Source organism: Helianthus annuus, chromosome 9 (assembly GCF_002127325.2).
Source record: "Helianthus annuus cultivar XRQ/B chromosome 9, HanXRQr2.0-SUNRISE, whole genome shotgun sequence".
Lineage (NCBI taxonomy): Eukaryota > Viridiplantae > Streptophyta > Magnoliopsida > Asterales > Asteraceae > Helianthus > Helianthus annuus.
Genome location: NC_035441.2, coordinates 13206818 through 13221115, shown reverse-complemented (window position 1 = coordinate 13221115; position 14298 = coordinate 13206818). Strand labels below are relative to the sequence as shown.

Genomic DNA, 14298 nt, shown 5'->3' with positions numbered 1-14298 from the left:
TGCTTTTGTGCTTAGGTGTCATTGTGCTCTACGCGCCTACGTGCTTACGTGCTTCTGTGACTATGTGAATCTGTGCTTATGTAATTTTGTGATGCGTGTTTCGACGTATATCTAAGCTTTAGTAAGTAGTAGACGTGTGAGGTGAGATTCGATTGTTGTGTCTGAGACCTACGGCGATGTCTATTGCAGACCATGTCGTCATCTGGACACCAAACCCCACTTACTCGCCAAGAGAAGAGAGACATGCGTCTCGCTGCTATCATTGCCAAGAGTGTGGCAAAAGTTGTGAGCGAGGTGTATGAAAACGCCAGCAAATCGTCTGAGGAGTCGCGAATCGATGCTCCTAAGGATGCCAACAAGACTAGCTTCAGCTTTAAACAGTTCAAGGCATGCGGACCAAAGGAAATCACCGGAGAAGATGCCCTAGTGTAACGCCCCCAAATTTAATTGTAAGCATACATGTATAATTCTATGATATGTTTTAATAAGTAAATAGGATGTAAACCTAGTTAAAAGATAAATTAAAATTTTAGCTAGGAAAAACAAGTTAAGGCCACTTAAAAATAAGTATGTAAACACAAGGGGTGGGATGTGTAAATAGTAAAAATCAATTTACTAAAAACTTAAAAGAAAAACACCACCCACACATAGGAAGTGTGGGTGTGTTGTCTGGAACAAGGAGAAAAGAGGGGAAACCCTCTCATTCAACAAATCAGTGGAATTGGAAGGGAAATTAAAGTTTGATTGTATGCATGAACACCAATCCTTGATCACCTAAGAATTTCCTACATAAGGTATGTCGAAAATTTTGATTTAATGATCATGTATGGAATGGGTTTTTAGTAAAACTTGAAGTTCATATGAAATTAGTATAAGCATGTGTTAGAAATTCTATATGGAACTTGAATCATGCTTGAATTCAACCTAATTGATAGTTAAAGGTAAAAACCCACTTGGAATTTGGATAATAGTGACATGTAATGTGAGGTTATGATGTAGATTAGCATAGAGGATGTTACATGATGATGTTCTTGATAAAATGTTACCTTTGAAATTGAATTAGGATAAGGATTGTATGAGATTTCAATTAAAGTGGGTGTTCTTGATGATTTAGACATGAACTAGCCAAGTTATGCAAATAATACTTGTACAATATGCTTAATTAGTAGTATGCACGCCAAGTGTTCGTTAAAATGCTTGAATGATGTAATCGGATGATTTTGCAAGATAAATGACTAGAATTGGGAAATTGTTGCTTATAGTAAGAATATGTTAAAAGCGGAATGTAGGGAATGACATGAACTTAAAGTATGCGATTTGAATTGAATTGTAGGGATCAAGGAAGAAAGCTCGAGTCGTTCCGGGTCGCAAACAAACAACGACAAAGGTAAGTTCTTTGCTTACAAATTATTATTGGCATGTAACAATGTGATATGACATTATTGTTTTGTCGAATTTGTATAATTGTAATGAGCTTAGTGTAAGTCAAATGCATGAAGTGATATGGGTCAAATGAGCTAGAAAGGATAATGTGCTAAGTTGAGGAGTTTATGTTAGAATGCTGATTTTAAAAGGGGTATGTTGTAGTTCGACTAATAACTCGAGGTCATATGAATTAACTAATTTCAATGTCTAATTGGTTGGTTGTATGTAGGTAAAGCTACTTGATGGATGGCATATTTGGACCGAACACACTTGTGATGCACGCTTCCGCGAAGTTGCTAGTCGTGGTCTAAACTTTTGTTAAATGTTTCTTTTGTTTAAAACGGGTCTTATGTAAGTAACTTAATCCGGTAGTTCTTAGATCTTGAACTTGTAGTTAAATTGTATGGGTTGTAAACTCTTTTTGTAACTATTTCGTTAGTCATGTTGAAGTAAATGCAGAATTTTAGTTATGAACTATTCGACCCGTTTGGTTTTTGTCACATGAAGCTCGTTAGTGTCTTTTAAAGTTTTAGACCTTACAAGTTGGTATCAGAGCCAAGGTTTGAGGGATTCGAGTAGGTGATGGTGCTCGAACTCAAACCGAAAGCTCTTGTGAAAGTGTGTTCGTTCCTAAGCGCCACGCAAGTAAGTAATTTAAGGATTTTATGTTTGTAGATGGAAATGGGAATGGGTTATGGTTTAGTTACTAGTATAACATGGTTGGGGATGTTAAGGTGCACTATGGAAGGTTTCGGGACTGCCCAGGACCGTTTCGGGTTGAAAAAGGGGCTGAAAATGAAAGATTTTAGCAAATCAGCGTTTGCACAACAGGAAGGCCGTCGGCGACGGGCTCCTATACCGTCGGCGACGGTACCCCTTCACCCGACGGCCTAACTTCCTGCCTACGGACAATTGGCAGCGACGCAACATTCCAAGGACCGTCGGCGACGCGCACATGTGCCGTCGGCGACGGCCCCTCCTTGTCTGCTTTTCCTGAATTGTTTGTTTGTTATGCAAGGACCTTTAATTCAGTTTTAAGTCTTCGTTTAACCTAAAGAACACCTCAAATTGTTTATGAAGCTAAGAATTTAAGATAATTAACATGTTTTAATGACGAATGTGTAAAAGAACGGAAGTCATGTATATAAAAGAATGAAGTAACTAATGTCTTAGAATGTTGTAAGGAAAGATTTAAGAAGTTTATGACTTATGAGAATGAGTTATTAAGAATGAATAGTATATAGAACGATAAGGAGAACGAATGTGATAATACTTGACACGAATGTTTATTTGTAGATGGCAAGTGGAGGAAATACGCATACTACCGAACGTATAACTCGAGATGAGTTAAACAAGATGATTTCCGATGAAGTAACGAAGGCAATTGATGCAAATGTTTCAAGGCTAGCACAAGAAGTGGAGGGTCAAGTATTAAGTACAGTGGAGAATATGATCACTAGCAAAGTAGAGGAATTGAAAGAGATGATAACCAGGATTCAAGGCAAGAAGGAAGCAAGACGGTGCACTTACAAGGATTTTATGGCATGTAAGCCTACGACCTTTGACGGGGAAATCGACCCCATAGAATGCCAAAGATGGATAGCTAACATGGAAGGGGTATTCATTCGGAGTCATTGTGACAAGGAAGACCAAGTCATGTTTGCCACGAGGCAACTCATGCGAAGGGCTAAAGATTGGTGGGACTCGTATAGTAAGGAGATTGGAGAAAATCGAGTTCAAACCTTGACTTGGCAAGAATTCAAACAGCCTTTTATCAAGTACCATTGTCCACAATCAGCTGTGGATCGAATTCAAGAAGATTTTCTCCGATTACGACAAAGGGATGAATCAGTTAATGAAATCACGAACACTTTCCTCGATCAGCTGAAGTTTTGTGAAGAAATAGTTGGGACAGAAAGGAAGAAGGTTATTCGTTATCATGGCATGCTCAAAGCTGAAATTCGGGAGTTCATAACTCCTTCAAAATGTGAAACTTTGGACGAGATCATTGATTTAGCAAGGGATAGAGAAATCGAGATAAAGAGGCAAGATGAACGTGGGGAGAAAAGGCAAGTCGAGAAGGGGTCAACTCAAGGCTCATCCAAGAAACCCAAAACGCAAGATCAAGGAAAGAAGGAAGCTTCCAAAGGCGGGTTCCCACGATGCAAAACATGTGGAAAACCCCATTCCGGTGAATGCTTATTGGGAAGGAAGGGGTGTTACAATTGCGGGCAAGAAGGGCATTCGTACTATAACTGTCCGAATCCCAAGAGGGTGTGCTACAATTGTAATGAATCGGGCCATGTGAAAGCCGATTGCCCAAAGCTCAAACAAGGGCCGAAGAAAGAAGGAAAGAAAGAAGAAACTGCGAAAGCAAAGGGAAGAATGTTTCAAATCTCCACGGAAGAAGCAAGAGCTCACCCGAATGTGGTCTCAGGTATCTATATGATAAACTCTATACCCACGTATATATTATTTGATACCGGAGCTAGTAGGTCATTCATTTCTAGTGAGCTTGTACGTTCCCCTTTATTCACGATAGAAAGAATGTGTACACCTCTCGAAGTAGAAATTGCCGATTGTAAGAGTTACCTTTTGCACGAAATATGTAGAGGTTGTAAAATCATCATAGATGATGAAGATTTTGATATTGATTTGATTCCCATGGTTTTGGGAGAATTTAAAGTAGTGGTAGGTATGGATTGGTTATCCCGTTATCACGCGGAAATTTTATGCGAAAACAAAATTATTCATGTGACATCCCCTAAAGGGAAACGGGTAACCATTCATGGGGAAAGGGAAGTAGGAGCAAAATTTTGCACTATCCTAGAAGCCATTAAGTACGTGAGGAATGGAAGTAAAGCATTTTTGGCCTATGTAGTCGATACCAAATTAGGAGCTTTAAAACTTGAAGATACTAAGGTAGTGAATGAATACCCGGATGTATTTCCGGACGAATTGCCGGGACTCCCACCCGAGCGGGAAGTTGAGTTTCGAATCGAATTAGAACCAAATGCCAAACCGGTAGCCAAAGCCCCTTACCGGTTGGCACCCGCGGAAGTACGGGAATTAATGGTCCAATTACAAGAACTTCTTGACAAGGGTTTCATACGCCCTAGCGTATCCCCGTGGGGAGCGCCTGTTTTGTTTGTTAAAAAGAAAGATGGGTCGATGAGAATGTGCATCGACTACCGTTAACTTAACAAACTCACGGTAAAGAACCGATACCCACTTCCGAGAATAGATGATCTCTTTGATCAACTACAAGGGGCAAGTTGGTTCTCAAAAATCGACTTGCGATCGGGCTACCATCAAGTACGAGTAAGGGAAGAGGATGGACCTAAGACTGCGTTCAGAACTCGCTACGGACATTACGAATTCTTGGTAATGTCATTCGGGTTAACTAACGCTCCGGCCGCTTTTATGGATCTAATGAATAGGATATGCCGAAATATGTTAGACCAGTTTGTCATAGTGTTTATTGATGACATTTTAGTATACTCTCGTAGCGAGTCTGAACATGCAAGTCATTTACGTCAGGTACTCGAAACGCTTCGAAAGGAAAGATTATATGCTAAGTTTTCTAAGTGTGCGTTTTGGCTTAGGGAAGTGCAGTTTTTGGGACATGTAATTAACGAAAAGGGGATTTTAGTGGATCCCTCTAAGGTAGAAGCCGTGATGAAATGGGTACCCCCGAAGAATGTAGGTGAGGTAAGAAGTTTCCTAGGTCTAGCCGGCTATTATCGGAGATTTATCCAAGACTTCTCCAAAATAGCCCTCCCTTTAACTAAACTAACAAAGAAAGAAGAAAGGTTCGAATGGAATGATGATCAGCAGAAAGCTTTTCGAATGTTAAAGGAGAAATTGTCAAGTTCCCCCGTTCTAACGCTGCCAGAAGGAACAGAAGACTTAGTGGTTTATGCAGATGCATCTCATCAAGGGTTGGGTTGTGTCTTGATGCAACGGGGCAAGGTCATTGCCTATGCATCAAGACAACTAAAGCAACATGAAATTAACTATCCAACCCACGATCTCGAACTGGCGGCGGTAGTGTTTGCCTTAAAAATCTGGAGGCATTATTTGTATGGAACGAAATGCACCATTTATTCGGACCACAAAAGCCTTAAATACTACTTCGAGCAGAAAGATCTCAATATGAGGCAACGAAGGTGGCTAGAGTTGATCAAAGATTACGACTGCGACATTCTTTACCATCCGGGAAAAGCTAATGTTGTAGCGGATGCGTTAAGCCGGAAGGAGTACCCACCACCCATTCGAGTGAAATCGATGAGAATGATAGTTACACCAACCCTTCTTGAAACGATACGAAAGGAGCAAGACGAATCCTTGAATAAAGGCGATCCGAAAGGTGAAAGAACGAAAGGGTTTGAAAGTGAACTAGAAGCAAACACGAGCGGATTAAGAACAAGGTTTGGGCGAGTTTGGATACCGCGATACTGTGAAGCAAAGACCTTATTATTGGAAGAAGCACACAAGTCCCGTTACTCAGTTCATCCGGGAGCCACTAAAATGTACCGAGATTTGAAAGAAAATTTTTGGTGGCCGGGAATGAAACGCGACATTGTCAAGTATGTATCTAAATGCTTGACATGTTCTCAAGTTAAGGCGGAACATCAAAAACCTTACGGGAAATTACAACCCTTAGAAATTCCGGTGTGGAAATGGGAGAATGTGGCTATGGATCTTGTGACCAAACTTCCAAGAACCAAGAAAGGGCATGATGCAATATGGGTCGTTGTTGACCGACTTACCAAAAGCGCCCATTTTCTACCCATTCGAGAGACCTATTCCTCGGAGAGGTTAGCGGAAGTTTATGTGAATGAGATCGTTTCCCGCCATGGTGTGCCGGTGTCTATCGTCTCAGATCGGGATACGCGATTCACCTCCCGCTATTGGCGGAAATTTCATGAAGGAATGGGTACTCAATTGCATCTAAGTACCGCATACCACCCGCAAACGGATGGCCAATCCGAACGAACGATTCAAACTCTCATGGACATGTTGAGAGCATGTGTGATGGATTTCGGGGGAAATTGGGATGAACATTTACCGCTAGTAGAATTTTCATATAATAATAGCTACCAAAGTAGCATACAAATGGCGTCGTATGAAATGCTGTATGGAAGAAGATGTAGAACCCCGGTTTGTTGGGGAGAAGTAGGGCAAAGGGAACTCGCACCAAAAGATGTAGTGGCGATAACCAATGAAAAGATCGACGTTGTACGGGCCCGACTAAAAGCAGCGCAAGACCGACAAAAGTCCTATGCAGATAAAAGAAGTCGCCCTATTGAGTTCCAAGTGGGGGACCGAGTATTCTTGAAGGTGTCTCCGTGGAAAGGAATAATTCGATTTCGTAAGCGAGGAAAGTTGGGTCCCCGATATATCGGACCGTTCGAGATTCTAGCTCGAGTTGGAAAGGTAGCCTATCGTTTAGAACTACCCCCATCATTAGAAGGAATCCACAACACTTTCCATGTGTCACAATTGCGGAAGTGTTTAACGGATGAAACGGCTCGTGTGCCCCTTGAAGACATTGAAGTAGACGAAAAGATGAACTATATAGAAAGACCGGTAGCTATAAAGGATTCCAAGGTAAAGACTCTTCGTAACAAGGAAATCAAGCAAGTTTTGGTGCAATGGCAACACAGAAAGGGGTCAGATCTTACCTGGGAACCGGAGGATGAAATGAGAAGGTTCTACCCGTTCTTGTTCGGTAAGTAATCAGGTTTCGGGGACGAAACCTAATTTAAGGGGGGTGGACTTGTAACGCCCCCAAATTTAATTGTAAGCATACATGTATAATTCTATGATATGTTTTAATAAGTAAATAGGATGTAAACCTAGTTAAAAGATAAATTAAAATTTTAGCTAGGAAAAACAAGTTAAGGCCACTTAAAAATAAGTATGTAAACACAAGGGGTGGGATGTGTAAATAGTAAAAATCAATTTACTAAAAACTTAAAAGAAAAACACCACCCACACATAGGAAGTGTGGGTGTGTCGTCTGGAACAAGGAGAAAAGAGGGGAAACCCTCTCATTCAACAAATCAGTGGAATTGGAAGGGAAATTAAAGTTTGATTGTATGCATGAACACCAATCCTTGATCACCTAAGAATTTCCTACATAAGGTATGTCGAAAATTTTGATTTAATGATCATGTATGGAATGGGTTTTTAGTAAAACTTGAAGTTCATATGAAATTAGTATAAGCATGTGTTAGAAATTCTATATGGAACTTGAATCATGCTTGAATTCAACCTAATTGATAGTTAAAGGTAAAAACCCACTTGGAATTTGGATAATAGTGACATGTAATGTGAGGTTATGATGTAGATTAGCATAGAGGATGTTACATGATGATGTTCTTGATAAAATGTTACCTTTGAAATTGAATTAGGATAAGGATTGTATGAGATTTCAATTAAAGTGGGTGTTCTTGATGATTTAGACATGAACTAGCCAAGTTATGCAAATAATACTTGTACAATATGCTTAATTAGTAGTATGCACGCCAAGTGTTCGTTAAAATGCTTGAATGATGTAATCGGATGATTTTGCAAGATAAATGACTAGAATTGGGAAATTGTTGCTTATAGTAAGAATATGTTAAAAGCGGAATGTAGGGAATGACATGAACTTAAAGTATGCGATTTGAATTGAATTGTAGGGATCAAGGAAGAAAGCTCGAGTCGTTCCGGGTCGCAAACAAACAACGACAAAGGTAAGTTCTTTGCTTACAAATTATTATTGGCATGTAACAATGTGATATGACATTATTGTTTTGTCGAATTTGTATAATTGTAATGAGCTTAGTGTAAGTCAAATGTATGAAGTGATATGGGTCAAATGAGCTAGAAAGGATAATGTGCTAAGTTGAGGAGTTTATGTTAGAATGCTGATTTTAAAAGGGGTATGTTGTAGTTCGACTAATAACTCGAGGTCATATGAATTAACTAATTTCAATGTCTAATTGGTTGGTTGTATGTAGGTAAAGCTACTTGATGGATGGCATATTTGGACCGAACACACTTGTGATGCACGCTTCCGCGAAGTTGCTAGTCGTGGTCTAAACTTTTGTTAAATGTTTCTTTTGTTTAAAACGGGTCTTATGTAAGTAACTTAATCCGGTAGTTCTTAGATCTTGAACTTGTAGTTAAATTGTATGGGTTGTAAACTCTTTTTGTAACTATTTCGTTAGTCATGTTGAAGTAAATGCAGAATTTTAGTTATGAACTATTCGACCGGTTTGGTTTTTGTCACATGAAGCTCGTTAGTGTCTTTTAAAGTTTTAGACCTTACACCTAGCGCCATGTTTCAATGGTTCGATTCAGTTGAAGTCACTGTGCGCCAAAGCGGCTGTCCTGAAAATCTCCGCACCCTCAATGCTACAGGCGTCTTCCAGTCCCGAGCTCTAGACTGGTGGACGGCCGAACGAAACAAATGCGGGAATAATGCAGCTTATGAGCTGACATGGAAGGAGTTGAAGGCCATCATGATGGACGAATTCTGCCCTCCCAATGAACGCCAAAAGCTGGAGGACGAGTTTTGGAACATCAAGCAGAAGGATGGAGACAACTCTGCTTTAACTGCTCGCTTCAAGCAGCTTAGCATCATCTGTCCCGACCAAGTCAAGACGCCAGACATGGCCATCAAGAAGTATATTCGAGCTCTACCCGACTCTGTTGCCGATTTCGTTCATGCTGCCAAGACATCATCGATTGAAGAGACCTACCTGCTTGTCGCTGAGATCAATGACAAGCGGGTAAAGTCTGGTTTTTGGGATAAGCATACCAAGTCTCTGCATCAAGCCACCACCTCATCGACCGTCGACACCACCACTAATCAACCATCCAAGTCATCAAGAAGAAAGAAGAAGCACAACAACAACAGCTCTAGCAACAAGAACTGTGTTGTGACAACGACTGCTGCTCCTCTGCAAGCCGTACAGGCTCAGCATCAGTCTCACCATCGACAAGCTCCAGTGATCAATGCGCTGCCAGCCAAGCGCGCTTACACAGGTCCCCACCCTTTCTGCCCGACATGTTCATACCATCATCCGGTGGGAATCGCATGTCGTTTCTGCGCCCACTGCAACCTCTACGGGCATTTCACTGCGAATTGTCACTATGGTCCCCGTCAAGCCCCAGTTCAAGCCGTCGCTCATCAAGCTCTACTTCCAGCCCCTCAAGGCCAACCTGCAGCTCAAGCACTAGTGTTCAATGCTCGAGTCTGTTTTGCATGTGGTGATCCTAACCACTTTGCAAACATGTGCCCAAACCGGGTTGTGAAACAAGAACCCCAGCAGCAGCAGCAACAGCAACAGCAAGCAGCCCGTGCCAGAACCTTTAACATCAACGCCCGTCAAGCCCAATCTGATAACAACGTGGTTAATGGTACGTTCCTTGTGAATGGTATTTATGCATCATGTTTGTTTGATACTGGAGCCGATAACTGCTTTGTGTCATTTGAATTCGAGAAGCTCCTTAGTCGTAAGGGTTCTTATCTCCCCTCGTCATTCGAAGTCGAAGTTGCTACTGGAAGAACCATCACAGTTAACTCTGTTCTTCGTGATTGTACCCTTGAGCTCAACAATCATATCTTCCCTATCAACCTTATTCCCATGCAACTCGGAAGTTTTGACTTCATAGTAGGCATGGACTTTCTTCACGAAAATCATGCTGAAGTTGTGTGTTTTGAAAAGATGATTTGATTCTCGCTCGCAAATGGTGATCTCTTATGTGTATACGGTGAAACAGCTTCGAAAGGTCTCAAGCTCATGTCATGTATCCAAGCTAGTAAGTATCTCCGCAAGGAATACGGAGCTTTCTTGGCCAACGTTGTAGTAGCGGAGAAGGAAAAGAAAAAGAAGGCTGAAGTGAAAGACATTCCAGTGGTTCGTGAATTTCCTCAGGTGTTCCCTGATGATCTTCCCGGACTACCGCCAAGTCGTGATATCGACTTTCGTATCGACCTTATTCCTGGAGCTAACCCTGCTGCTAAAGCCCCTAATCAACTCGCACCATCCGAAATGAGGGAACTCTCAAGCCAACTCCAGGAGCTACTTGAAAAAGGCTTTATTCGCCCGAGCACCTCTCCTTGGGGCGCACCAGTCCTTTTCGTCGAAAAGAAGGATGGGTCGTTCAGGATGTGCATCGACTATCGGGAATTGAATAAGCTGACCTTCAAGAACCGTTATCCCCTACCTCGAATCGACGATTTGTTTGATCAGCTACAAGGTGCATCGTGTTTCTTGAAGATCGATCTACGCTCAGGTTATCATCAGCTACGCATACAAGAAGAGGATATACCCAAAACCGCCTTTCGCACTCGCTACGGCCACTATGAGTTCGTTGTTATGCCTTTTGGTCTAACCAACGCACCTGCGGTTTTTATGGATCTGATGAATCGCGTGTGTAAGCCTTATCTTGACCGTTTCGTCATCGTGTTCATCGACGATGTCTTGATTTATTCAAAGTCGAAAGCCGAACACGCGCAACATCTACGTTTGGTTCTCGAGTTGCTCCAGGGGAACCAACTCTACGCCAAGTTCTCCAAGTGCGAATTCTGGTTGGAGGAGGTTCAGTTTCTGGGTCACATCGTGAATAGTCAGGGTATTCATGTCGATCCCGCGAAGATTGAAGCAGTTAAAAGCTGGATTACGCCAAAGAACCCGTCTGAAGTCCAATCTTTTCTTGGATTAGCGGACTATTATCGACGATTTATTGAAGGATTCTCTAAGATCGCTGTGCCGCTTACCGCTCTTACTCATAAAGACACGTCTTTTGTTTGGGGAACTTAATAAGAATCTGCTTTTCAAACCCTTAAGCGCAAGCTCTGCAATGCTCCTGTTCTCACGTTGCCAGACGGAAACAACGATTTCATTGTCTACTGTGATGCTTCCAACCTTGGTCTTGGCTGTGTTCTCATGCAGCGGGACAAGGTTATAGCTTACGCATCTCGTCAGCTCAAAATCCACGAGATGAACTATACAACCCACGATCTCGAGCTAGGCGCAGTTGTTTTTGCATTGAAGATTTGGCGACACTACCTGTATGGTACCAAGTGTACGATCTTCACCGATCACAGGAGTTTACAACACATCTTTAATCAGAAAGTACTTAACATGCGTCAACGCTGATGGGTAGAACTTCTTAGCGATTATGACTGTGAGATTCGTTATCACCCAGGCAAGGCAAATGTTGTAGCCGACGCACTCAGCAGACGGAGTTATTTGCTCAGTATTCGCAATACCCAAGCCGAGCACAACCTCGAAACTCTCATCCGCGAAGCCCAACATGCTTGCTTTAACGAACGCACCTTGAAGAAGGAGAGAATCTATCACGATGGAGCTCAACTGGTAAGCAAAGCAGATGGGATTTTCTATTATCTGGACCGAATTTAGATCCCTAAGCGGACCGATTTGCGAAAGATTATAATGAACGAAGCCCACAAATCCCGCTATTCTATTCATCCCGGTGCTGATAAAATGTACCAGGATCTTCGCTACAAGTACTCGTGGCCGGGCATGAAACGGGATATTTCTCTTTATGTTGGAAGTTGCCTGACTTGTGTGAGAGTTAAGGCTGAACAACAGCGACCTTCTGGGAACTCGAAAGCGACACGAAGGCCAAGTACCCGCAGTTGTTCAAATGAAGATCTGAAGCGAGAAATTGGTAATATCATCCAAGGTGCTAATTTCGGGACGAAATTCCCTAAACAAGGGGAGGCTGTAACACCCCGTGTTTTCGAATGTCAAAGTCAAATCAAAGTCCAAGTCAACTTTGACTTCTTTGACTATGATTTGTCTATTTTATGTTTTATTTGTATTATGTGGAGTAAGTGTTGTTAATTAGAATATATCGAAGTAATCGAATGATTAATCGACGCTAACCGATTTACGACTGTGAATAGTAGGAAGTAACAATGCGACAAAGTTAACTAATCAGTAATCAAACCGATCTAACCATCATCGAACTCGAATCTCGAATTACGCGAACTTTGGTTGTTGTTACACGTGTGTGTGTGCCTTATGTGTTACATGTGCGTGCTTACTTTATGTTTTGTGTGGTGACCAATCGAATCAATCGAAACTCGAATCGAAACTTGAAACTCAAATCGAATGCAATCGAAATCGAATTATGACGAATAGTAGTGTAAGGATAGTGTGAAATATAGATGATTGTATGTTAGATATAGTGATTGGGACTGAAAGTAATTTGAATAGGAAACTCTATCGTACTCGTATCGTCTTCAGTTGAAATCGAAATATCAAAAGCCGTCGCACCGAACACTCGAACTAGGCTGTTGATCGATCAGGCTGTCAGCCGATCGAACAGCCCAGCTGATCGGACGGACTGTCCGATCGAGCAGGCTGTCCGATCGGGATGCCTGGCCGATCGGCCAGCCCTTTCCTCTTTTGGAGCCTATAAATAGGGCTGTCATTGTCATTCTTTCCACTTTTGGAAACTCTCTGACCGACCAGCTCGTGCTCCTCATCTTTTCTCAGATTTCTTCCGATTTTGGTAAGTTTTCATCCTAAATCTTGTACTTTCTTGATCATTACACACTACTACACCTTTCTATCTATCAAATCTTGATTTCTAACCGTGAAATCATCAAGATCTAAGCATTTTAGGATGATGTCATCATGGTGTTCTTCAAGAACATCATGATTTGGCCTCAATCCACCATGAATAGCTCGAATCTAACCGATTTCCACACAAACAAGCTAAGATCTATCACAGATCTGGACAATTACACGGTGTGAAGGATTGAAAGAAGAATTTCCAACTTTCTTTCAACTCTTTTACCCTCAATGCCTTCAAACCGATAGAAACGGAGCTTGAGTCAACTCGCCAATCATGCTAGTGGATGAGTGGTTCAAGATTCGGATTCTATCTACGAGGTTCACCGACTTCGGGTTAAACATCAAACCACCGTTCCGAACAGTTTACCGGCCGGACTTGGGTGATTCCTGTCTGAGCAAGGGAAACAAGTAAGAACGAAAGTTCCATGGTCTAGCTCATTGTCAAACTACCTCGAAATAACGTCAAATAACCAAAACAGCCAAGTGTTAGACGAACAGGTCGACCAGGTCAGGATGCTGACCGAACGGTTAGGCTGTCCGAACGGGCAGCCCAACCGATCGGGCATGTCAGCCGATCGACCAGGGCAGCCGATCGGCTAGCAAGTGGCCCCACACTTTGACAATTTCATGAAGTATAGTATTGAACGAGGTGATGTCCGATCGAACGAACCGTTCGGTAAACATTACTCATCGGATCATGAGATACTATGCTTCAACCCTCAAACGATTTACAACTCGTAGTAGTACGGAGTGCCGCCCGATCGAACATGTTGTTCGATCGATCAGGTGCCATCCAGCTGAGGATTCACTTTTGAAGTCCCTAACCAATCGGTTAAGCCGGCCGATCGAACAGGCCGTACGATCGATCGACCTGAAAGGTAAGGACACTTCAGTGTTCTCAAATACTACAACGAAAACTTCAAAATGTCAAACCATCATACACAAACACATCCTACTCAAAGGAAGAAACAATCCACTCAAACAGTCCAGCCGATCGAGCCTACCGGCCGATCGAACAGACTGTCCGAACGGACCTTCCAACCGAACGAACAACCCGTTCGATCGAACCTGCTGTTAGATCGACCAGGCTGTTCGACCCACTTACACTTGTTTCCATTTTAAACGTATTCATTGTTATGATATCAAACTGTTCAGGCTAACCATACTCTCAAGTGCTCCCTTCAATCCATCAATCAATCGCTTTGAGTATACTCGATCCCTTTTTTGCTTTTAGCACTTTTGGGTGTTACATACGTTACTTATA

The 14298-nt window shown here is 42.1% G+C and overlaps 2 long non-coding RNA genes across 2 annotated transcripts; both read left to right on the top strand.

Moving 5' to 3' along the window:
* Positions 1–667: 667 nt before the first annotated feature.
* On the top strand, positions 668–1925 carry LOC110874124. Its single transcript, XR_002555664.2, has 3 exons — positions 668–794; positions 1334–1387; positions 1655–1925. It is a non-coding gene; the product is annotated as an uncharacterized LOC110874124 (long non-coding RNA).
* Positions 1926–7426: 5501 nt separating this feature from the next.
* On the top strand, positions 7427–8659 carry LOC110874125. Its single transcript, XR_002555665.2, has 3 exons — positions 7427–7575; positions 8115–8168; positions 8436–8659. It is a non-coding gene; the product is annotated as an uncharacterized LOC110874125 (long non-coding RNA).
* The last annotated feature ends 5639 nt before the right edge of the window (positions 8660–14298 follow it).